General features: G+C 40.2%; 1 pseudogene; it reads left to right on the top strand.

The window, feature by feature from the left end:
- Positions 1-7,880, top strand: part of LOC6646632 — a 34,175-nt pseudogene extending 26,295 nt beyond the window's left edge.
- Positions 7,881-26,962: the final 19,082 nt, after the last annotated feature.

Below are 26,962 nucleotides of genomic sequence, written 5' to 3'. Positions count from 1 at the left end.
ATCTAAAACTGTTCGAGTTACGTCAGGTGTACCCCAAGGCAGTCATCTGGGCCCACTATTACTTACATTGTTTATAAATGATTTGCCTTTGGCCTTGGCGCATTCACGCGTGCTCATGTTTGCGGATGACGTCAAGATTTGTTATTCCTATAATGATCCTTCTTTCCAACAGTACTTGCAATCAGATCTCGATGCGTTCTGTGATTGGAGCCACGTTAATAAATTACACCTTAATGCCTCTAAGTGTTCTTTTATGACTTTCAGTCGTTTGTCTCCGCTCCTAGCTCATTACTCTATTAAGTCTGTTCTGTTAGATTGTGTTCCATCATTCAAAGACTTAGGCGTTATGTTTGACCCTAAACTTTCATTTAATGTTCATATTTCTTCAATTGTCAACAGAGCAAGCTGCCTTCTCGGCTTCATTAAACGTTGGGCCAAAGAATTTGATGATCCCTATGTAACAAAGGTTTTATACACTTCGTTAGTTCGCCCTACTCTAGAATATTGCTCGCCAGTGTGGAACCCGCAATATGATGTTCACCAGCGTAGTATTGAATCGGTACAGAAGCAATTCCTTAAGTTTGCGCTACGCGGTCTAAATTGGGACCCGGGTCTTCGCCTACCTTCTTATTCTGATAGACTTCTTCTTATTAATCTTCCTTCACTTTATAACCGTAGGCTTGTTTTTGGCATTCTCTTTCTCCATAAACTAGTCAACGGCGAAGTCATTTCTACCAATTTACTAGATACGCTGTATTTTTGTGTTCCCTCACGTCGGACCAGAAACTTTTTTCCTATTCACCTTAGTAGATGTCTGACTAACTACTCTCTTCACGAACCTCTTCGTGTTCTTTGCCAATCTTTTAACAACCTTTCTCACCTTATCTCTCCTCATCTTTCTGTCACTTCTCTTCGCGCTATACTTTTTAATCATCTACAGCGAAACCAATGAAAATATTCTGGACTTGGATTGGCTGCAACTCATCCCTGGCCACATTGGCTGTGAATCGGGGCATAGCTGGCACCTTGTGCAAATAAAACACCTCCACCGGGCCGGGGATGTTTAGTTGTGTATAAAGCTTAGCTACCTTCTTCATTTAATTACTAATTGTCGACTGCGTGCCAAGTGCAATGGTGGCATTGGCATCTCCGCAGCGTCGTTAGAACGGGAGCGTGAAGCAGCACGAGACACTTGCCAAAACTGGTTTTACAAGATCTCCTCGATTAGAGAGTTATTGCCTAGATTGTATTTGGAAATGGCCATTTTTAGGTGGTATGAGTTCCTTCCGACGGAAAAAAGGAATTACACGAAATTGTTGCAACGACTAACCCGTCAATTAAGAGGTATAGCCGATCCCTTGGTTTCTATCTATGCCCGCTGCTATTTGGTGCGAGTGGGCGTGCCTGTGACACCAGATAGAACTTTTATTAAGGAGAACTTTGCAGATTTGTTCATAATCTATCCTCAGATCTTTCGTTATGTCTCACGCTTCAATCTACATCCGGAAATCATAACAGCTACGTCGTACTTGCAGCTGTATGCCCCGGCAATCGACTATATGCTTCTCTGTTTAGTGCACAAATCTGATTTACATGCACAGGAAATCGTCTAGGAATGTAAAAAACTAAAGAACAATGGAGCCATTCTCATGTCCATCCTCAACTCCTTGAAGCCAGAATTTATAGCTGCCAATGCCTTGGATTTCATAGAAGTGATCAACAATTGTGAGACTCAAGGAGTGTCCAAATCTCAACTACTGCGATCTTTGGGTAGCTGTGTCAGCAGCTGTGCCCCATTGCAAGAGCAGCGCGCTTTGTTTCTGAAAGCAGCATTCGAAACCATCAATAAGCTGACCGATCCCAATGAATACATCAATTGCGTAGAAACTTGGGCCGTCTTTGTGGCCCAGTACTTTACGATCCATGAGGTGAATCGCTTGTTGGGTGAACTCAATGGTCGTATGTGCCTGGGCAAGGCCTATGAAAAGCACTATGCCCAACTTCAGATAATTCTTTCTAAGATTATGCAAAACTATGGCAACATAGAGTTACTGCTAATCCAGCCAAACTTTCTACCCTATGTCGATCTGTTCCACAATGAATCTGTCCGGGTGGAGGTGTGCAAAACCATTCTGAATTACTACAAACAAAACAGTGAGGAACACTCTTCCGATCCGGTGGTCAACAATGCCCTTATGTATCTTAGAAAAATTCTAAATGACTCTGACCACCTTCTGAGAAATTGCACAAGAAATGTACCCTTGAGTTGCCTCGTAAGCAGTCGCCAGCTCTCTCTATTACTTCCTCTCCGATTTTACTTTCGCCTACACCATCTTCTTGTCCCTCTTTATGCTCTTCTTTTCAGATTGAAGTACCCATTACAAGCCCTGGTGTACCTCAATCTATCCCTCACGGGAACTCTGATCAATCACAGGATCATGCCGGCTCTCAATCACTTGCGGATCCCAATGCTCCTCCGCCTCCACTAACTGTAGTGCCTCATCGCAAACAATTATTTATTTCTAGGCTTGCTCCAGATACTTCTGAGTCGTCTGTGGCAGCTTACATTGGTAATATTTGCCCTGCTAAGGTTTTAATTCAAAAGTTTAAGTTTTCTAGGCCTCGCGAAATCTCCTCTTTTAAAATTACAGTACCAAATGAGTACTTCTCAGCTATGGTTGACCCTAATTTTTGGCCAGAGGGCCTAGTTGTACACGAGTTTGCGCCCAATAAGCGCTCTCGTCCGTTGCCTGTCCACCTTCCTACTTTATCTTCTGCTTCAAAAAACTAATAACGTCTAGTCTTTGCATTCATTATCAAAATGTAAGAGGACTTCTTACCAAGCTGTCGAACCTTTTCTGTGATAGCCAAACCTTTTCAGCTGACATATTAGCTTTCTCTGAAACTTGGCTTAACTCCTCTGTTCTAGATAATGAAATTCTTTCTAATAATTTTATTTCTTATAGGCTTGATCGTGTTGGTCGTCGTGGCGGTGGAGTACTCATTGCTGTAAACTCGAATCTGTCTTCAAGTGTGGTGCCGATTGATCTCCCCTTAGGTGTTGAGTTTATTTGCGTCGAAGTTACATGTTCTAACTTTAGCCTATATATCTCTTGTTCTTATATTCCTCCAGCTTCTGATATCATGATCTACGTGCACCATGCTGATGCTTTACGAACTATTTTTGGTCGTCTTAAAGATCGTGATGTTCTTATAGTTTTAGGTGATTTTAACTTGCCTAATATTTCTTGGCTTGTTGATGATAATCTATCTTTCTTAATTCCTTCATCTCAACATGTTTTTCTTGATAGCCTACTTGAATGTCCACTATATCAGTTGAATTCTTTCCTTAACTGTTCTAAAAGAATCCTTGATCTTGTTTTTGTCTCTGATCCCACTGTTAGTGCTGTATCGCAAACACAGCCACTAGTGAAACCTGAAGATCCTTATCATCCTACCATTGAAGTTACTATTTCTTACAATTCCGTTACTAATTTATTTAAAAACATCTCAAATTCTCGTCGTAGATGTTTTCGTAAAACAAATTTCAATCTTCTTAACAGCCTTATTTTCTCTTTTGATTGGTCGTTTCTATTTGAGTGCTGCGATATAGATTGTGCAGTGAAGTTTTTCTATTCTGCTCTTAATTCTCTAATTGATAAATGCGTTCCTTATGTGAATGTCTCTACCGTCTCCAGCTCGCCAGTCTGGTTCACACGTAGGCTCTCTAATCTTCGTAACATTAAATCGAGATATTTTAAAAGATTTAAAAAAACTGGTTCGCGACTTGACTATGCAAATTATTGTATAGCCAAATCTCAATTTTGTCTCTTAAATACTCAATGCTACAACAATTATCTCGTTCGCTGTAAGGCTGAATTTTATAATAACCCCAAAAGATTTTACAACTTTGTTAATTCCAAAAGACGCTCTAATGTCCTACCTTCCACCTTCAGACTTAACGACCAGTCTGCTTATAATGATTTAGATATTGCAGATCTGTTTGCTAAATTTTTTCAGTCGACATATTCTACTACTGTTTCGGATCCCACACCCTATCCCTTTTCAATCCCACATTTAAATTGTATGTTTTTTCCCAGTATTACTGAAGACTGTATTCTCTCTAGCTTGTCATCTATGAAGTCTTCCTTCGTTCCCGGGCCTGATGATATACCTAGCTGCATCCTTAAAATGTGTTCTATTTCCCTATCTAAGCCTTTATATCGGTTATTCTTTATATCGAGTGAGACTTGTAGATTTCCTGATATCTGGAAGGAGTCATTTATTATTCCGCTTTTTAAAAAGGGTAGCAAATCGGATGTTTCCAACTTCCGTGGCATTGCCAAACTTTCGGCAATACCTAAACTGTTTGAGAAAATTATTACGTCTTCTCTTCAACATCTATCCAGATCCACTATTTCTCCTTGTCAGCATGGTTTCATGAAAGGTCGTTCGTCGCTTCTACCCGTAAAAAGTGTCAAACTGATGTTATTTATACTGACTTCAGTAAGGCTTTTGTTACGGTTGATCATTCTTTGCTTCTCGCGAAACTTAACATCATGGGTTTTTCACCAAAATTATTGGGTTGGTTAAAGTCGTATCTTATTGGCAGAACCCAAAAGGTGTCTTTTCGTTCCTCGATATCTAAAACTGTTCGAGTTACGTCAGGTGTACCCCAAGGCAGTCATCTGGGCCCACTATTATTTACATTGTTTATAAATGATTTGCCTTTGGCCTTGGCGCATTCACGCGTGCTCATGTTTGCGGATGACGTCAAGATTTGTTATTCCTATAATGATCCTTCTTTCCAACAGTACTTGCAATCAGATCTCGATGCGTTCTGTGATTGGTGCCACGTTAATAAATTACACCTTAATGCCTCTAAGTGTTCTTTTATGACTTTCAGTCGTTTGTCTCCGCTCCTAGCTCATTACTCTATTAAGTCTGTTCTGTTAGATTGTGTTCCATCATTCAAAGACTTAGGCGTTATGTTTGACCCTAAACTTTCATTTAATGTTCATATTTCTTCAATTGTCAACAGAGCAAGCTGCCTTCTCGGCTTCATTAAACGTTGGGCGAAAGAATTTGATGATCCCTATGTAACAAAGGTTTTATACACTTCGTTAGTTCGCCCTACTCTAGAATATTGCTCGCCAGTGTGGAACCCGCAATATGATGTTCACCAGCGTAGTATTGAATCGGTACAGAAGCAATTCCTTAAGTTTGCGCTACGCGGTCTAAATTGGGACCCGGGTCTTCGCCTACCTTCTTATTCTGATAGACTTCTTCTTATTAATCTTCCTTCACTTTATAACCGTAGGCTTGTTTTTGGCATTCTCTTTCTCCATAAACTAGTCAACGGCGAAGTCTCTTCTACCAATTTACTAGATACGCTGTATTTTTGTGTTCCCTCACGTCGGACCAGAAACTTTTTTCCTATTCACCTTAGTAGATGTCTGACTAACTACTCTCTTCACGAACCTCTTCGTGTTCTTTGCCAATCTTTTAACAACCTTTCTCACCTTATCTCTCCTCATCTTTCTGTCACTTCTCTTCGCGCTATACTTTTTAATCATCTACAGCGAAACCAATGAAAATATTCTGGACTTGGATTGGCTGCAACTCATCCCTGGCCACATTGGCTGTGAATCGGGGCATGGCTGGCACCTTGTGCAAATAAAACACCTCCACCGGGCCGGGGATGTTTAGTTGTGTATAAAGCTTAGCTACCTTCTTCATTTAATTACTAATTGTCGACTGCGTGCCAAGTGCAATGGTGGCATTGGCATCTCCGCAGCGTCGTTAGAACGGGAGCGTGAAGCAGCACGAGACACTTGCCAAAACTGGTTTTACAAGATCGCCTCGATTAGAGAGTTATTGCCTAGATTGTATTTGGAAATGGCCATTTTCAGGTGGTATGAGTTCCTTCCGACGGAAAAAAGGAATTACACGAAATTGTTGCAACGACTAACCCGTCAATTAAGAGGTATAGCCGATCCCTTGGTTTCTATCTATGCCCGCTGCTATTTGGTGCGAGTGGGCGTGCCTGTGACACCAGATAGAACTTTTATTAAGGAGAACTTTGCAGATTTGTTCATAATCTATCCTCAGATCTTTCGTTATGTCTCACGCTTCAATCTACATCCGGAAATCATAACAGCTACGTCGTACTTGCAGCTGTATGCCCCGGCAATCGACTATATGCTTCTCTGTTTAGTGCACAAATCTGATTTACATGCACAGGAAATCGTCCAGGAATGTAAAAAACTAAAGAACAATGGAGCCATTCTCATGTCCATCCTCAACTCCTTGAAGCCAGAATTTATAGCTGCCAATGCCTTGGATTTCATAGAAGTGATCAACAATTGTGAGACTCAAGGAGTGTCCAAATCTCAACTACTGCGATCTTTGGGTAGCTGTGTCAGCAGCTGTGCCCCATTGCAAGAGCAGCGCGCTTTGTTTCTGAAAGCAGCATTCGAAACCATCAATAAGCTGACCGATCCCAATGAATACATCAATTGCGTAGAAACTTGGGCCGTCTTTGTGGCCCAGTACTTTACGATCCATGAGGTGAATCGCTTGTTGGGTGAACTCAATGGTCGTATGTGCCTGGGCAAGGCCTATGAAAAGCACTATGCCCAACTTCAGATAATTCTTTCTAAGATTATGCAAAACTATGGCAACATAGAGTTACTGCTAATCCAGCCAAACTTTCTACCCTATGTCGATCTGTTCCACAATGAATCTGTCCGGGTGGAGGTGTGCAAAACCATTCTGAATTACTACAAACAAAACAGTGAGGAACACTCTTCCGATCCGGTGGTCAACAATGCCCTTATGTATCTTGGAAAAATTCTAAATGACTCTGTCAATGCCCTTACCGTAGAGGATGAGCGTCGCCAGATTTCACAACTCATTAACGTCTTTATTCATAAGGTCCATTTTGGCCACGATCTCGAGCAACAGCTTAGCTTCTATGTGGAGGCCAGGGGCAATTTTGGCAATCTGGATGCTGTCTATGTAAAATTAGTTCATGCTGCCTGCAAGTTGGCCAAACGTAGCCGATCCAAATCCACGGGCTTTGTCAAAGCCTGCATTGCCTATTGCTTTATAACTATTCCCAGCATCTCGTCTGTGCAGCAGCAAATGGATTTGTATTTGCTGTGTGGTCAGCTAGCCTTGCATTATCTCTGTCTGGGACAGGCCGATGCCTGTTTTGAGGCCGCATTGGATTTGGTAAACGATTTGCCAGCGGCAATCGTTGATTTGGATGGCAAGCCACGAAGTCTAGAGCGGTATCTGGTGTCATATCTCTGCAATATGTTAGCCACTTTGATTGTAGTTCCGGATAGCCCGGAGCAAGGAGTGTTGTATTTTCTGCGTTTGCTATTAGATGTAGTGGGCAGACGCAACTTCAACGGGAACAGCACGGCTCCGAGTATCATCTATTTGACATGCTTTATGCGCAGAGCCTTTAGAGATTTCCCTATCACATAGATGGAGTGGTTTCCAATGATGCTTTATATGGACATGATCCCAAGTTTATAAACGAGATTAACCACCTCTGTTGCCAGGTTGTAGACTCTATTCTTATGCAACTAAAATCCTTGGGCTTGGCCCAGCAGCAGCGTTCGCAATCTGAAATCTCATTGGATCTATTTCTACGTATTGTCCGGTATGCAGACTTGGAAAAGGAAACAATCTCTAAGTTGGCACTTAATCTCTGGTTTTTGGCCAACAGAAATCATACTCAACTGGATGTGAAGACAATTGCGCAAACATTACGCAATGTGGAATATGTTTACAAACTGATCAAAGACTCATCGCCCCAGCGTGCTAATGTTTTGGCCAAGTTGCTGCTACGCATGCGCAATAGCTAAAGACTTGGTAAGGCATCGTCGAGGTTTCTCTCCACTCTGTGCACATTCCATATGCTTAGGATATCTTGAACCCCTCCCTTTTACCTCTCTCTAGTGCTTGTAAAAGCACAAGTTTTTTGAGTTTGCGTTTATTTAGAAATTGATAAATTGCTTAGGCCCTCTTTAGTCACAGCCCACCTTTATCTAGTAGCAATTCAAGCTGTGAGTGTGGTAAGACGATTACACAAAGTTGCCTACCTGAAAGTCAAAGACTAATCATCTAAAATAAAGTTACATTTATCTTCGTTTTTTTTACATTTAGGTGTAAAAATATTAATTACATTTGCTTTCATTTAATCTTTTTTTTTTTTTTTGGTAGTGTTTAAAACATTTGAGGCATTTGCGTCTTTTCGCATTTTATATAAAATAAATGGCTAAAACTATGGCTGACAAAAGCGAAAAAATAAAATAAAAAAGGAAAATTTCTTTTGTTTTCTCTTTCAATATATCAAAATTCACTGATTCGATCGATCGATAAAAAATCTATTTTATATATATAAAAGAAAGTCGTGTTAGTTCAAACACTTAAAACTCGAGATCTGCTGAACCAATCTTCATGGTTATTGATCCCTTTTGATTTGTTTGCCCCCGAATATTAGAATACATCTTAAAAACAATAAATAATTGCCGGAAAACCTCTTAAAACCCCTTTCTTTTCCCTATACAAACGTTTTCTAACATTCAATTTAAATAAAGTCAACTGTTGTTTTAATGTCATTGTAGTGCTCTGTAATATACAATGTCAAAACTAAAGGAAAAATTCGAATATTGTGTTTTGTGTGGTAACATAATAAAAATTCGAATATTGTGTTTTGTGCAGTGTTTAGTAACCCATATTATCAAACGAAACCCATTAGCAATCTAATCATTATGCCACGTCGTACAAGATTTAATCTTTCCTGGCGGAGCCGTAATGCAATTAGGCTACAGAACATCGCGAGTCAATTATCCGGTGAACAAAGAGAAATTATACGAGAAGAGCGCCGCGTTAGTATTCAACGAAGAAGAGCATTAATTCGTGCTTCTCAATCCCGAGAGCAAAGTGAAGCAGCCCGTGAAAGAGCTCGGTTGGTAATGCAGAATCGTCGAGCGAACAACAGAAGGCAACAAATAGATAATTTGCGACGCAGAACAAGATATTTGGCTGATTTAAATCGAGCAGCGTTTCGATACGATTGCATCAATGATTGCAGCTTTCATCTTAGCGTTTCATTGGGCAAATGGAAGTTGTTTGCGAGTATTGTGGTGCATTTAAGTTGTCCGAAAAAACGCCTGGATTATGCTGCCTTAATGGTTAAGTGAAATTGCCAGTGTTGACTACGCCACATGAGCCATTGTATTCATTGCTTTGTGGCGAAACACAAGAAACACGCCACTTTCTTGCAAATACTCGAAAATACAATAGTTTATTTATTTATTTTATTTTTATTTATTTATTTACGTCAACTAACACAGCAGTCGACGAAAAAGCTTAAGCTAAAGACAGATAGTAATTAATTGAAAAAGATAGCTTAGCTATATACACAACTAAACATCCCCGACCGGGTGGAGGTGTTTTATTTGCATAAGGTGCCAGCTATGCCCCGAGTCACAGCCAATGTGGTCAGGGATGAGTTGCAGCCAATCCAAGTCCAGAATATTATCATTGGTTTCGCTGTAGATGATTAAAAAGTATAGCGCGAAGAGAAGTGACAGAAAGATGAGGAGAAATTAGGTGAGAAAGGTTGTTAAAAGATTGGCAAAGAACACGAAAAGGTTCGTGAAGAGAGTAGTTAGCCAGACATCTACTAAGTTGAATACGAAAAAAGTTTTTGGGTCGACGTGAGGGAACACAAAAATATAGCCTACCTAGTAAATTAGTAGAAATGACTTCGCCGTTGACTAGTTTATGGAGAAAGAGAATGCCAAAAACGAGCCTACGGTTGTAAAGTGAAGGAAGATTAATAAGAAGTCTGCTAGAATAAGAAGGTAGGCGAAGACTCGGGTCCCAATTAAGACCACGTAACGCAAACTTAAGGAATTGCTTCTGTACCGATTCAATACTACGCTGGTGAACATCATATTGCGGATTCCACACTGGCGAGCAATATTCTAGAGTAGGGCGAACTAACAAAGTGTATAAAACCTTTGTTACATAGGGATCATCAAATTCTTTGGCCCAACGTTTAATGAAGCCAAGAAGGCTGCATGCTCTATTGACAATAGAAGAAATATGAACATTAAATGAAAGTTTTGGGTCAAACATCACGCCTAAGTCTTTGAACGATGGTACACAATCTAACATAACAGACTTAACAGAGTAATGAGCTAGGAATAAGAAGAACACTTAGAGGCATTAAGGTGTAATTTATTAACGTGGCACCAATCACAGAACGCATCGAGATCTGATTGCAAGTACTGTTGGAAAGAAGGATCATTATAGGAATAACAAATCTTGACGTCATCCGCAAACATGAGCACGCGTGAATGAGCCAAGGCCAAAGGCAAATCATTTATAAACAGTGTAAATAACAGGGGACCCAGATGACTGCCTTCGGGTACACCTGACGTAACTCGAAGAGTTTTAGATATCGAGGAACGAAAAGACACCTTTTGGGTTCTGCCAATAAGATACGACTTTAACCAAGCCAACAGTTTTGGGAAAAAACCCATTATGTTAAGTTTCGCGAGAAGCATAGAATGATCAACCGTATCGAAAGCCTTACTAAAGTCAGTATAAATAACATCAGTTTGACACTTTTTACGGAAGCCATGGTGTACAAGGGTAGTCAATTCTAAAAGGTTAGTAAGCGACGAACAACCTTTCATGAATCCATGCTGACAAGGAGAAATGGTGGATCTGGATAGGTGTTGAAGGGAAGACGTAATAATTTTCTCAAACAGCTTTGGTATTGCCGAAAGCCAATGCCACGGTAGTTAGAAACATCCGATTTGCTACCCTTTTTAAAAAGCGGAATAATAAAAGACTCCTTCCAAATATCGGGAAAGGTACAAGTCTCACTCGATATAAAGAATAACCGATATAAAGGCTTAGATAGGGAATTCGAACACATTTTAAGGATGCAACTAGGTATATTATCAGGACCGGGAACGAATGAAGACGTCATAGATGACAAGCTAGAGATAATACAGTCTTCAGTAATACTAGCAAAAAACATACAATTTAAATTTGGGATTGAAAAGGGATAGGGTGTGGGTTCCGAAACAGTAGTAGAATAAGTCGACTGAAAGAATTTAGCAAACAGATCTGCAATATCAGAATCATTATTAGCAGTCTGGTCATTAAGTCTGAAGGTGGAGGGTAGTACATTAGAGCGTCTTTTGGAATTAACAAAGTTGTAAAATCTTTTGGGGTTCTTATAAAATTCAACCTTACAGCGAACGATATAGTTATTGTAGCATTGAGTGTTTAAAAGACAAAATTGAGATTTGGCTATACAGTAATTTGCATAGTCAAGTCGCGAACCAGTTTTTTTAAATCTTTTAAAATATCTCGATTTAATGTTACGGAGATTAGAGAGCCTACGTGTGAACCAGACTGGCGCGCTGGAGACGGTAGAGACATTCACATAAGGAACGCATTTATCAATTAGAGAATTAAGAGCAGAGTAGAAAAACTTCACTGCACGATCTATATCACAGCACTCAAATAGAAATGACCAATCAAAAGAGAAAATAAGGCTATTAAGAAGATTGAAATTTGTTTTACGAAAACATCTACGACGAGAATTTGCGATGTTATTAAATGAATTAGTAACGGAATTGTAAGAAATAGTAAGTTCAATGGTAGGGTGATAGGGATCTTCAGGTTTCACTAGGGGCTGTGTTCGGGATACAGCACTAACAGTGGGATCAGAGACAAAAACAAGATCAAGGATTCTTTTAGAAGAGTTAAGGAAAGAATTCAACTGATATAGCGGACATTCAAGTAGGCTATCAAGAAAAACATGTTCAGATGAAGGAATTAAGAAAGATAGATTATCATCAACAAGCCAAGAAATGTTAGGCAAGTTGAAATCACCTAAAGCAAGTTGAAATCACCGAAATCGCGATCTTTAAGACGATTAAAAAAAAAAAAGCAAAGCATCAGCAGGGTGCATATAGGTCGTTATATCAGAAGCTGGAGGAATATATGAACAAGAAATATATAAGCTAAAGTTGGAACATGTAATTTCGACGCAAATAAACTCAACACCTAAGGGCAGATCAATCGGCACAACACTTGAACACAGTGTTTCCAAATGACATCATTTGGGGCAGACATTATCGAAGACGGAGGATTTAATATGACATTTAAGGTATTTATTTTTGTACTTACATAGAATGTCGTTAAAGAATAACTTACTATATCTATTGGTATGTATTATATTTGCTAATACTGAACTCTACTCTCCCACAGAAAAAGTGTTTATAACCCAGTTAATACTGTCTGGTTTTTATTTTGTAGATACAAGGACAGATTCACCATCGAATTGGATCATTACTACCCTTAGATACACTGAATAAATTTTTACAAATATATTTCATGGGCAACATGGAAGAACAACTTGATCGACGCCTATGGATCAATGCAGGAATGAAGCGAGTAATTATTCAAGACTTGCAGTGTCTGCTTCATAAACATCATGCGTTGGTCAGGTTGTTTAAGAGTGCTTTAGAGCGCATGCCAAATGATGACTATAAAGTTGTCATCAAAGCAGATAAACGACCATCTGGAACACACGAACGCAAATTTAATGCTCCAACAGTAGACGAAGTTGCCATCCTGATTGTTGGTGAACAATTGGGCAACTGGGCAACTGCAACAAATATCTAAAATTCATCGATCACATGACGCATTGCAATACCCGCTGATGTTTTGGCAAGGAGAAGATGGATATTATTTTAATATTAAAATGATAAATCCATTGAATGGTAAAGTATCAGTATCTTAATAATGGTTAATGTCTGTATTATTTGTCTTTGAAATGGTTAATTAACAAATTTTTAATTTCTGGTGAAGAAACTACAAAGAAAGTTAGCTCAATGAATTATTATGTATATCGTTTGATGATACGTCAAAATGCTGACAACTATTTGCTGCGATTTCGTCGATTGTTTCAGAAGTATTGCGTTGACATGTATGTAAAAATAGAAACGGAACGTTTAACATTTATTAGGTTGAACCAAGCCAAACTGCGTTCTGAGGAGTACATCCATTTACGTGATGCAGTTAGTACTGAAGGATATGCAGCTAATATTGGTCGATTAACTATTCTGCCGGCGACGTACATTGGTAGCCCACGTCATATGCATGAACATGCACAAGATGCAATGACATATGTTCGTCATTACGGCCGGCCAGATATTTTTATTACTTTTACCTGTAATCCAAAATGGATAGAAATTACTCAATTGCTGCTTCCCGGACAAACATCAAATGATAGACACGACATCACAGCACGTATATTTAGGCAAAAAATTCGGTCCCTGATGAAATTTATTGTTAAGCAATGCGTTTTTGAATATACTCGATGCTGGATGTATTCAATCGAATGGCAAAAGCGAGACCTGCCGCACGCACACATTCTTATTTGGTTAGTGGAAAGAATTCAGCCTGACCAAATAGATGATATCATATGTGCCGAGATTCCTGATCATAAAGTCGATCCAGACCTACATGATGTTGTTACTACTAATATGATTCATGGACCGTGTGGTGCCATCAATCCCCAATCACCTTGCATGGTCGATGGATAGTGCTCTAAACGATATCCACGGAAATTAACGGCGGAGACTGTCACTAGCAACGATGGGTATCCGCTGTATCGGCGTCGATCACCAGATGACAACGGTCGAACTGTCACAACGAAAGTGAAAAGAATGGATTTCGTTGTCGACAACAGTTGGATTGTTCCATATTCGCCACTTATTTCTAAAACGTTCAAGACACATTGCAACGTTGAATACTGCAATTCAGTTAAGTCCATAAAATATATTTGCAAATATGTCACGAACGGCAGTGATATGGCGGTTTTTGGATTGCAATCCTCAAATACCAACGATGAAATTTCACGCTATCAAGTTGGTCGTTATGTGAACTGTAATGAAGCGATTTGGCGTATATTCGCATTTCCAATTCACGAACGTCATCCTACTGTTATGCATTTGGCGGTGCATCTGGAGAATGGTCAACGAGTATATTTCACGGCTTCGAATGCTACGCAACGTACTGAAACACCTCCAGCAACTACATTGACCAGTTTTTTTGCAATCTGCCAAAGCGATCAGTTTGCACGAACTTTGCTTCACTCGGAGATGCCACGTTATTATACTTGAAATGCTTCATCCAAGAATTTTCAAAGACGGAAGCAAGGTGATGCGGTTCCTGGGTATCCAGATGTGCGTTCTACTGATGCTCTTGGTCGTATGTATACAGTTCATTCAAAGAATGATGAATATTTCTATTTGCGGTTGTTGCTGGTAAATGTGCGTGGGCCAACTTCATTTGAGACACTACGAACTGTTAATGGTGTAATGTTCCCAACATATCGTGCTGTAATCTATAAATCAGGTTAGGAATGACAGCGCCAAACCGTGAAATGAATGACGCATTTAATCGAGAATTGGAACGGGAACGTGAATACCAGTGATCACCAGGAATTAGATTTAGTAGTTCAAAGGAATGTATCCCTGTTGAATTACCAACAAAAGGAAGTTTATGATACTTTAATGAAGGCAATCGCTGATGAAAATGGTGGTTTATATATCCTAGATGCCCCTGGTGGAACTGGCAAGACATTATGTCATTAATTTTAGCAACTGTTCGGGCGAGATCCAACATAGCGGTTGCAGTTGCTCTCAATCAGCATTAAAATTACCGCTAAGTCTTCACACTATTGAAGAACCAACGTGTAATATTGAAATACACTCAGCAATGGCCAAAGTTAAATTCAAACTTACGGCTTGATGAATCCCCCACCAGCCTCAGCCATAGGAATAAAGATCGGCACCCGCTCTCCGACAAGAACGAGCGGAACAGCGAGAATCCCTTCAGAGGGAACCACAAGTCCGGTAACAAGAACTACAGGGTCTACAAAAGTAACAAAGGAAAGAACTCCTATCGGAAAGGTAACTGGGACCCTAACCATGGCTCTCAAAGTAACCGCAATTACCAGGAAGGAAATCGGGCCGGACATTAAAAGGCCGAGAATCGAGGCTGCAACCATAAACAAGCCCTGAACCACCTGGCTATACAAGGGTCTGATACTACGGATGACTCCGCAAGTGAGGTGAGCCAGCCGTCCACTCCACAAAGCCCCACCAAAAATGGAAATTTTATGAGCCCAGCCGAACCGGAGTACCGTACATGAAGTATATCACCGAGGATGGGGAATGCCTGACCTTTCTCATCGACACAGGCGCCGCCACCAACTACATTCGGGAACGGCACGTCCCAATCAGTCAGGCTCTCCCGCAGCCCGTATATACAGCGTCTGTCGGGGGAAGCACGAAGATAACACACTACATAAAAGTAAAGTTTTTCGAACCTTTTAGAATAGATACCGTTGTAACTTTCTATGTCCTGCCTAACCTTGCGAGGGGTCCAAGCCGGTACTGGATCGTTTCTCCAGTCACCTAACCTTGGGGCAAGGCATAAGAATTCCACTAACCATGACGGACTCGAATGCCGTCAACAAATTTTCCCGCGCCGATGATGGGGGAAGTCAAAAGACAAATCAATGCATTGCTGGAAAACAACATCATCAGGCCCTCCAAGAGCCCAACAATTCTCCCATTTGGGTGGTGCCCAAGAAACAAAAACCAAACAATGAAAAGCAATATAGGCTTGTAATCGACTTCAAAAAACTAAATACGGTCACGATTGCTGATAGGTACCCCATTCCTGACATCAACAACATGAAGGCGAAAAGAAAGTGGCAGCCGTCACAGCAAAACCTCCCACTAATCTAAAGGAGTTGAAGAGTTTCCTGGGGATGACGTTCTACTACAGGAAATTCATCCGAGATTATGCCAAGGTAGCGAAACCACTCACGAACCTCACCAGAGGAGATTAAGGTCAGGTCAGAGCAAACCAATCAAGGAAGGTGCAAATCACATTAGGGGACAAGGAGCTGAAGGCTTTTGAAGAACTCAAGGCACTGCTAGTTTTAGAAGTGCTTGCCTTCCCAGATTTCAACAAACCTTTTAACCTCATGACTGACGCTTCGAACAAAGCACTCGGAGGAGTTCTCTCACAACTACATGATGAAAAAGACCGACCAATCTCCTTTATTTCTTGTGGACTTTCGCGCACCGAAAAAAATTATGCCACTAATGCGAAAGAAATGCTTGCCATTTTATGGGGATTGGATACTCTACGATCACTTAAATGGTTTGGATCAGCATGGAAATGGGTAGCAGGATCACCAGACGCAGCTGATTGGGACCAAATATTGCAGTCCCAAGACTCCCCCATTAGGGAAAACAACCAACAATTCACAACTAACAATCAATTCCTATCTAGCATCTAAGAGGCGTTTGACAAAATCAACGAGTTAACAGGAGCCTTGAATACGACTCTGAATTGACCATCCTGCTAAATAAGATCTTCCTACTGGAACGTAAACTGGACGAGATCATCCGTGCTTCCCAGCTTGCAAAAGTCAGGGTAGTAAATTCCAACCTGCTAGACATGGACGAGCTACAGGACATCATCAGAACCACTCCTAGCCTGCCCTACAACAACATCATAGAGGCCATCGAATTCGCTCAACCAACCATCTACGTAAACGGCACTTTGCTGCTTTATACCATAGCAATGCCGCGGGAAATATTACCATCTGCAAAGAAACTGATCTAACCAGCTTGGAGGAAGGATCTTGTTTGCCGAACTTAATTAAGGGAGGAACAGCAACGTGCCAATATACAGCGAGTCAATAACCAATACAGCGAGTCCCATCGAACTACTAGAGGAGCACTGTTAGTGTTTAGATTATATAAAATAGGATAACATTAAGACAATTATAATATAGAACAAATGGAAATGTATGTCAATTAAGTATGTAACCCGATTATAGATATCGATGGCTCATCAGTCATAAGTAGATCTGATATGGTCAGCAGTAAACAATAAAGACCTAGTTAATTAAGCTGCTATGTTTAGCTATTATCAATAAAGACGTATTTTGAACTATGCACTGGTGAGCTCGCTATTTGTGCTATAAAAGAAATGCATTATTCTTAGTAAGATCAGATACCAATTGTAGCTACATCGGGTGTGCATCGCTGTGTCTTTGGCCCCCATATCTACCTTTGTATTCTCACTCCAAGGTCCACCCAATTTATGTGTTGGTAGCGATAACCTTTAGTCACTGGTTTATGTGCTAGTGCCTATTTATATATAAATAAATAAATATTTAATAACTTCAAGAAATACTAACGTCTTTCATTGAACATTTTGGTGACCCCGATATTGGCGGCTCCAAGTTAAAAAAGTAACAGACTTGGTGAAACCGTCATCAAGCGAGAATATTTGGTCAACTCAGGCGACCAATCTCTCAACAACAAGGAAACTGGTCAACTAGGCAACTACTTTCTTTGCACGCTTTGGACACAGAACAATCCTAAGCGAGGGCACAAATTAATGAACATTGCACATCAATCTGGGGTCCCGACGAAAAACATCGCAATTGATTAACTTGGCAATCATTACGTAGCCACCTTGGCGAATAAAAACAATTAATTGGAAAACTAGGAGTGGTTTTCCGCAACGGGATAGCAGTGCATAACCATTGAACAAAAGTTGATCAACTAGGCGATCACTTTGTCAAAAACATTTAACATGTCAACGAGGCGACGAAATTATAAAAAGTAATTTTTATATAAAATTATCAAAGAAGCTAACATCGGCTATGCCGAAGTTTATATACCCTTGCAGTCCTTGTTAATAATAATTTTACATGTTCAAAATTTGTTTTCTGCAACTTAATTCATCAATATACAATAGAAATCTGCATGAATGTCAAAAAAGTGACATTCGGATATACTACTCTCAAATTGAGTTGAGTGAATATGAGTGCGAAACGGAATAAGTATGAGTGAGTGGATAGGCTTGCTTTATACTTGGCCGCACAATGTTAGAACAGAGAGAATAAGTGAGTATGTTTCGAATGTATCCGAATGACAGGCGCCGACACAGCATTATATGCAATATTTGACTACAGCAATAACAAAACAAACGAAAACAAAAACAACAAAATACGCTTTAAATCACATACTTTCTCACTTTGGATAGTTTTTCCTCCTTCCATTTTTGCGACTGCTGTGTTTCAACGATTCAAAGAAAATAAATACACAAAATATGTACCCTGATACTTGAATAACTCGAATGTTTTTAGATGTGTCAAATTTGTCACTCCGTTTTACTGAGTACTCAGTCAGTACTCAGTGTCGTTCAATTTGCTTTGTATGAGTACCAAAATATACTAATACTCATACATACTCACTCATTGTGCGTCTGTCACTCACTCTATTCAATTCTATCCGAGTATACTCTATTTTACTTATTAAGTGAATGAAGTCATGCAGCTGTCTAATATACAAACAAAACAATTTTACTCTCTATTTTACAATTTGTTCTTCTTCTTCCCTCATTCTTAAAGCAAAGCAACGCACGCATACACATACAGTTTATGTTGCGTTGCGTCTGTGTGTGTATGCATGTACTCTGTTGATGATGAAAGACGTAGTAGACAGCAAGCAGCGCTGCCGGCAGAGCTGGGAGCAGAGCCGATTATTATATTGACTGTAACTTGTGTTATATGTATCCGATCACATTCAAATTTTGAGATCTGGGGTTTTATATCCAATATTATCACATATGTTAATTTCATAGCATACTCCAATTTTTATGAAAATGTTTCTTCTAGTTCTTCTAGAGCTATATAATATAGTGGTCCGATCCTGATGGCTTTCATACTTTATTTTTCCCGGATAATAAAAAACCCCGAAAAAACCCCGGACGGACAGACGGACATGGCTATATCAACTCAGCTTCTCATGCTGATCAAGAATATATATACTTTATGGGGTCAAAACAGTCTCCTTCTGTGCGTTACAAACATCTGATCAATTTTATAATACCCTCTGCAAGGGTATAATAAAGTTTGATCAACTCATAAACTTTGTTGCATTCCCTGGAGTCAGCAATCTCTGACCTAGTTAACTCGGTCAGTAACCCAGGTAGTACACACGAGTATATAGTTTGGCATTGGTCAGCAATTTTTGAAACAAAGAAAAGAAACTCAAAAAATTGGTTTCACTGTCGTGGCATTTATAAGTGTAAAAGAATAGGTATATTGGAAATAAAAATAAAACTATTGTTAAAATACTAATCAAAAGGCGACTTCGATTTATTTCTTATTCTTATTTGTGGTACACTTGACCAATTTTAGGAACGAGTCGGCGGGTTCCTTGTCTTTGACAAAATAAACAAACTTCCATCGGGTCAAGTACTAGTACAGATAAGCAATTACATAAGCATATAAAAGAACATGGAGGAGTTTTATAAGCAGCAGACAGAACGAGGAGAGGCAATCCAGGCCTTCATTCGGAATACCAAAAAAGATTATTTCGCCAGGAACGCAAACCATCTTATTTCGAGGAGAAATACATGTGGGAGAACTTCGAGAAAAGTCATCAGGAGTTGATGGACAAATTAAATAACGTGCCAACTGAAGATGACTACTTTGTAACGGACTATTTCACCAAAATAAAGGCTGTTGTATCTAATATAGTGGAAGATTGGAAGGACCATTTGGCAAAAATAAAACTAGAGAGACAAGCTCGCCAACGAGAGGAAGAGCGAGTCGTGATCGAACCATTCGTTCGCAAGCAAAGTGCTCTGCTGGATTTATTGTCCAGGACATTAAGACAAATTGTGCCTGAAGAAAAAATGACTTACAAATCGGTAGTCGACAAATTATGGATGCAAATTGAAGAAATCCATTATGAGATTTATCGGGTAGCTGAAAATCCAACCGAAGCCGGATATAATATAGCTACGTTTGTGGCCGCAGAAAATACAATGCTGAAATTCTGTGTGGAACCAGCAGAAAATGTAGTGATTCAATCACCGCCTGTATTGCAATCGATACAATCATTGCAACTACTCAAAATTCCCATTCCAAAATTTGATGGGGATTATCTGAAATGGCAACAATTTCATGACATCTATAAAAAGGTGGTTCATGAGTCAAATGTATCCACGATAGAGAAAATGTGGTACGTAATATCAAACCTTTCTGGAGAAACAGAGAGATTGATACGGCACCTGGAAATAACAGGAATCGTCAGATGCTGCCATATGTTTCATATGACAAGAAAATTGGAAAGATTCAACAACGCACTATATGAGCAATCTCTTTCCAACACCAGGGATCTGCAGCAAGTAAAGGACTTCCTACCCTTTTTGGAACAGCGCTTCCTAACATCAGAGACGATTGGGAAACCAAGAAACGATAATCGCAGCATTGAAAAACCAAATCCAAGACATACGCAACAGCAACTGGGACAAAGAGTACCCTGTGTGCTTTCTGCGAAAGAGCAAAGCACAAACTCTTCCAATGTGAAAAGTTCAAAATCAAATCCGCAGCAGAGCGGCTTAATTGGGTGCGGACAATATGGCAAAAAATTGCCTTTCGAGGGGATGCTTTAAATGCGATAAAAAACATAACACAATGTTGCATTTAGAAACAGGCAACCGAATTGCTAGATCTGCGTCTGCAGCTTCTGCATATGGCATTTTCAGAAAATACACCCTGTTGGCAACGGCCAAGGTATTGGTAAAAGGGATCAATGAAAGGAAAGGAGAATTTCGAACACTCTTGGATAGCGGCACACAAGTAAATCTCGTCTCAGAGAGACTGGTAAAGAAATTATCGTTAAAAATTAGCGAGACTCATGTGCATATAAATGGTGTGGGCGGTCCAACATTACAAAACTCAGAGTTTGGATGGATTATTGCTGGCAGAATTAATATGTCAACTTCAGCTTCAATGACATGTATGGTAGGCATGACGAATCCAGAGGAATCTCTAGAAAGATTCTGGCAGCTAGACACACTAGAGCCAATGAAAAGGTACAGGAGTCCGAAGGAAGTGTATTGTGAAAAATTCTTCCTCGATAACCTACACACGGTGGCGGACAATCGACTAATTGTAAAGCTTCCATTTGCTGAAGAGGCTTCATCTCTTGGAGAATCTCGGTAAGTAGCCAAAAGAAGAATTATGTCGTTAGAGAGGCGAATGAACCCTGACATAAAAAAGGAGTATGTAAAATTTATGTCAGAATATGAACAGCTTGGACATATGAAGCAGGTAATGGTAGAACGAATTCCCAAGAACCATTACTTTATACCGCATCATTGTGTACTGAATCCAGAAAGTACCACCACCAAGCTAAGAGTGGTATATAATGCATCATGCAAAACGTCATCAAGAAAATCACTGAACGACATTTTATATCCTGGACCAGTTGTACAGAGTCAACTCTTCTCAATTCTTCTGCGGTTCAGGACACACAAATATGTGTTCACAGCAGATATTGAAAAAATGTATCGTCAAGTTTGGATAAACAATGACAATGGCCTCATGTGTCATCAGCGCTCAACGCAGCTGATGTTCTGTCTCGAGGCATATCAGCAGTTCAGCTTAGCACACATACATAATGGTTGTATGGACCACTATTTTTGCATGGACCACTATTTTTGCATGGACCACAACGTGTCTGACCAGCACCATTTAAGCCTACAGAGCACACGATGGATACCGCTGAGAAAAAAACCAAGGTATTCAGCGTAATGACTGCCACGGCAAAGAACAAGAGCGTTTTACCAGCTATAGCGAATAGTGGCGTATGTGCTACGGTTTTGTCACAAGCAGAACAGGAAACCAACGGCTCAGATAGAGTTGGACCAAGCACGGAGAGTGATCATTAAGCAAATTCAAGAAACAGGATTTGCATATGAATTACTGCACTTAAAGAAACGACCTGATCAACCGCTAGATCGCAAAAGCATGGTGGCAACATTGCCACTAATACTGGATGAACATTCAATCATACGAGTAGCAACTCGGCTACAACAACCACCAGTATCAACGGAAACAAGGAATCCATATCTCTTGCCGCATAATGATCCGGTGGTAAAAACTACGGAAACTTCATGAAGAGAATCAACATTGTGGACATGAGGCACTACGCGGAATAGCTCGGCAACAGTACTACAACATTAAGGTGAAACCGATGGTCCGGAATGTGATCCCGGGCTGCGTAGTATGCACCAAGTACCGGCCTCAGTTCTTTAAACAAGTCGACTTACCTGAGCATCGGGTATCTCAGAATAGACCCTTTCTCAATGCCGGAATAGACTATTGTAGACCATTCTGGATCCACCATAAGGTTCGAAGAAAACGTCCCGACAAAGATTACATTGCAGTATTTGTATGCTTTGCAACCAAGGCAGTACACTTGGAGTTGGTCGGAGACCTGTCCACCTCCTCATTTGTGGGCGCGCTTCACCGCTTTCTTGGGCGCAGAGGAAGATGCCAGACATTATACTGCGATAATGCAACAAACTTTGTTGGAGCAAACAACCAAGGTAGTATCAAGGAATTTTGCAATCAAAAAGGAGTGCAATTTAAGTTCATACCACCACGGTCTCCACATTTCGGAGGATTATGGGAAGCTGCGGTAAAGTCCGCTAAGCATTTACTGTTGAAAAACGTATCGACAGCAAACTTAACGTTCGAACAACTGTCTACCATCATTGTCAATGTTGAAGCAGCGCTGAACTCTCGTCCGTTAACGCCAATCTCAGACGATCCCAACGACTTAACAGCTCTAACCCCAGGCCACCTATTGATTGGAGAACCATTAGTAGCCCAACCAGATGCAGAGCCAATAACACAGCGATAGATTCCAGAGCAATGGGAATTAGTGCAACGGCTTAAGCATACATTCTGGACACAATGGTCTCAAGAGTACCTGCAAGAATTGCAGGGTACATCCAAGTGGAAAAAACCATATAGCAATGTCAAAGAAGGCATGATGGTAATTCTAAAGGAGGATAATGTGCCAATTTTGCAGTGGCCAATTGGACGAATTGTTAAATTATATTCAGGCCTGGATGGATACGTCCGCGTGGTAGACGTTAAAACAGCCAGAGGAACCTTTAAGCGGGCTATCCATAAATTGGCTCCCTTGCTTAGAGAGACAGCGACAAAACGTAAGATCGAGGCAGATGACACAGAATCGACTTCCCAAGAAGACCCTGTTATCGAGGACACCGCAGAACCAAAAACAAAAAGACGCTTATCGATCGGTCTGCCACCGTTGGCAATGACGATCTGCCTAATGCTGTTGTTATTTCCTATAGCATTTGCTCAAAGAACTAATATAACTCGATTCAACCCCAAACCAGACATATACTATGAAAGTATTGGCACAGGAAGGATGGCAACGTCTGACTGGACTATTTTGGCATTCTACGATCTCGAACCATATTGGGCCGACTTGAAGACATTTTCAGACGGAGTAGTAAAGGTTGGAGAAATATGCCTGTTAATGAAGGTTCCAGAGGCATGCACCGCAATGCAGAGGCACTTCGAGCATGTCAACACAGAGCTACGGACAGGAAATGATTTCCTTCACATAGAACGCCAACGACGATCGCCTTTACATATAATTGGGAACATTGCGAACGGCTTATTTGGTGTGCTGGACTCAAAGTATGCAACAGAGATGTCAGGCACCATACGAAAAGTTAAATCAAATGAAGAGTACTTATTGAACTTGCTGCAAAATCAGACATCTGTAATTGACTCAACGATAAATATCATTAAGCGAGACGAAGCCACGATTGAAAATCAGATGAAACTAATGGAACAACAAATGAACGACATGACCAAGGTCCAGGACAATACTATTCCCAAAATACATTGGGCTCTCAAGAGCCTATTTGGAACAATGCCATCAGCTCAACAACGAGCAGTATATTTGTTTTGATAAACAAACGACGTTTACGGCTAATAGTAACTGTGAGTTCCAGCTATTCAAAAACACAAAATCATCAACTTGTCAAATACAACACACCAACGGGTCATTCATGTGGTACGACATCACAAAAATCAGTGGATTTTTGCCACCACTAGACCAATTGAACTCGCAGTGACCTGTGACGATAATATACAAGATGTCACTATCAAGAAGACTGGATTGTTAACTCTAGACCCGACGTGTACAGCAAGGAGTTCTGCGATACGAATAACAGGTCACCGTATAACTACGACAGACACAATGAAATTGTCAAATGTCAGATTTGGCAACTTCAGCATTGGCCCAACAAAAGTAGCGCCAACAACAACACAATTCACAAAGACGCAGCTAAGCTACGACGAACTAAGCAACATTCAAGGAAAACTGGAAACTAAGCAAAACTGGAAATTACCAGAAGACCCCAGCCAGCCGGCTCACCATGTTATCGTCTCCTACGTAGCGCTAACAATACCATTGGTTCTTCTGATGGTATATGGAATAAGAAGATGCTCACAACCCCCAAGACACAATGGTCCAGAGCAGATAACCGCGCGGATCGTCAATCCCATACCGACTCCTGCTGCAGTAAACCCAGCCCCCAGCAATTTTGCGGTCAACGTTGGATAACGTTGAACAGGTGTTCAACGGCCGGGAGTAAGTTGGTATTTAGATTATATAAAATAAGATAACATTAAGACAATTATAATATAGAACAAATGGAAATGTATGTCAATTAAGTATGTAACCCGATTATATATATCGATGGCTCATCAGTCATGGGTAGTAGGTCAGCAGTAAACAATAAAGACCTAGTTAATTAAGCTGCTATGGTTAGCTATTATCAATAAAGACGTATTTTGCTGACCTAACACTATGTCGAACTATGCACTGGTGAGCTCGCTATTTGTACTATAAAAGAACTGCATTATTCTTAGTAAGATCATTTATTTATTTATTTATTTATTTACGTCAACTAACACAGCAGTCGACGAAAAAGCTTAAGCTAAAGACAGATAGTAATTAACTGAAAAAGATAGCTTAGCTATATACACAACTAAACATCCCCGACCCGGTGGAGGTGTTTTATTTGCACAAGGTGCCAGCTATGCCCCGAGTCACAGCCAATGTGGTCAGGGATGAGTTGCAGCCAATCCAAGTCCAGAATATTTTCATTGGTTTCGCTGTAGATGATTAAAAAGTATAGCGCGAAGAGAAGTGACAGAAAGATGAGGAGAAATTAGGTGAGAAAGGTTGTTAAAAGATTGGCAAAGAACACGAAAAGGTTCGTGAAGAGAGTAGTTAGTCAGACATCTACTAAGGTGAATAGGAAAAAAGTTTCTGGTCCGACGTGAGGGAACACAAAAATATAGCGTATCTAGTAAATTAGTAGAAATGACTTCGCCGTTGACTAGTTTATGGAGAAAGAGAGTGCCAAAAACGAGGCTACGGTTGTAAAGTGAAGGAAGATTAATAAGAAGAAGTCTGCTAGAATAAGAAGGTAGGCAAAGACCAATTAAGAGCGCTTAACGCAAACTTAAGGAATTGCTTCTGTACCGATTCAATACTACGCTGGTGAACATCATATTGCGGATTCCACACTGGCGAGCAATATTCTAGAGTATGGCGAACTAACGAAGTGTATAAAACCTTTGTTACATAGGGATCATCAAATTCTTTGGCCCAACGTTTAATGAAGCCAAGAAGGCTGAATGCTCTATTGACAATAGAAGAAATATGAACATTAAATGAAAGTTTTGGGTCAAACATCACGCCTAAGTTTTTGAACGATGGTACACAATCTAACAGAACAGACTTAACAGAGTAATGAGCTATGAACGGAGACAAACGACTGAAAGTCATAAAAGAACACTTAGAGGCATTAAGGTGTAATTTATTAACGTGGCACCAATCACAGAACGCATCGAGATCTGATTGCAAGTACTGTTGGAAAGAAGGATCATTATAGGAATAACAAATCTTGACGTCATCCGCAAACATGAGCACGCGTGAATGAGCCAAGGCCAAAGGCAAATCATTTATAAATAGTGTAAATAGCAGTGGGCCCAGATGACTGCCTTGGGGTACACCTGACGTAACTCGAACAGTTTTAGATATCGAGGAACGAAAAGACACCTTTTGAGTTTTCCAATAAGATACGACTTTAACCAAGACAATAGTTTTGGGGAAAAAGCCATTATGTTAAGTTTCGCGAGAAGCATAGAATGATCAACCGTATCGAAAGCCTTACTAAAGTCAGTATAAATAACATCAGTTTGACACTGTTTACGGAAGCAGTGTACAAGGGTAGTCAATTCTAAAAGGTTAGTAAGCGACGGACGACCTTTCATGAATCCATGCTGACAAGGAGAAATAGTGGATCTGGATAGGTGTTGAAGACGTAATAATTTTCTCAAACAGCTTTGGTATTGCCGAAAGTTTGGCAATGCCACGGTAGTTAGAAACATCCGATTTGCTACCCTTTTTAAAAAGCGGAATAATAAAAGACTCCTTCCAAATATCGGGAAAGGTACAAGTCTCACTCAATATAAAGAATAACCGAGATAAAGGCTTAGATAGGGAATTCGAACACATTTTAAGGATGCAACTAGGTATATTATCAGGACCGGGAACGAAGGAAGAGGTCATAGATTACAAGCTAGAGATAATACATTCGTCAGTAATACTAGGAAAAAACATACAATTTAAATGTGGGATTGAAAAGGGATAGGGTGTGGGTTGCGAAACAGTAGTAGAATAAGTCGACTGAAAGAATTTAGCAAACAGATCTGCAATATCTAAATCATTATAAGCAGACTGGTCGTTAAGTCTGAAGGTGGAAGGTAGGACATTAGAGCGTCTTTTGGAATTAACAAAGTTGTAAAATCTTTTGGGGTTATTATAAAATTCAGCCTTACAGCGAACGAGATAATTGTTGTAGCATTGAGTATTTAAGAGACAAAATTGAGATT

This window comes from Drosophila willistoni, unplaced genomic scaffold, assembly GCF_018902025.1.
Source record: "Drosophila willistoni isolate 14030-0811.24 unplaced genomic scaffold, UCI_dwil_1.1 Seg169, whole genome shotgun sequence".
NCBI lineage: Eukaryota > Metazoa > Arthropoda > Insecta > Diptera > Drosophilidae > Drosophila > Drosophila willistoni.
Note: the sequence above shows the minus strand (reverse complement) of the source record. Positions and strands in the feature narration are given on the sequence as shown.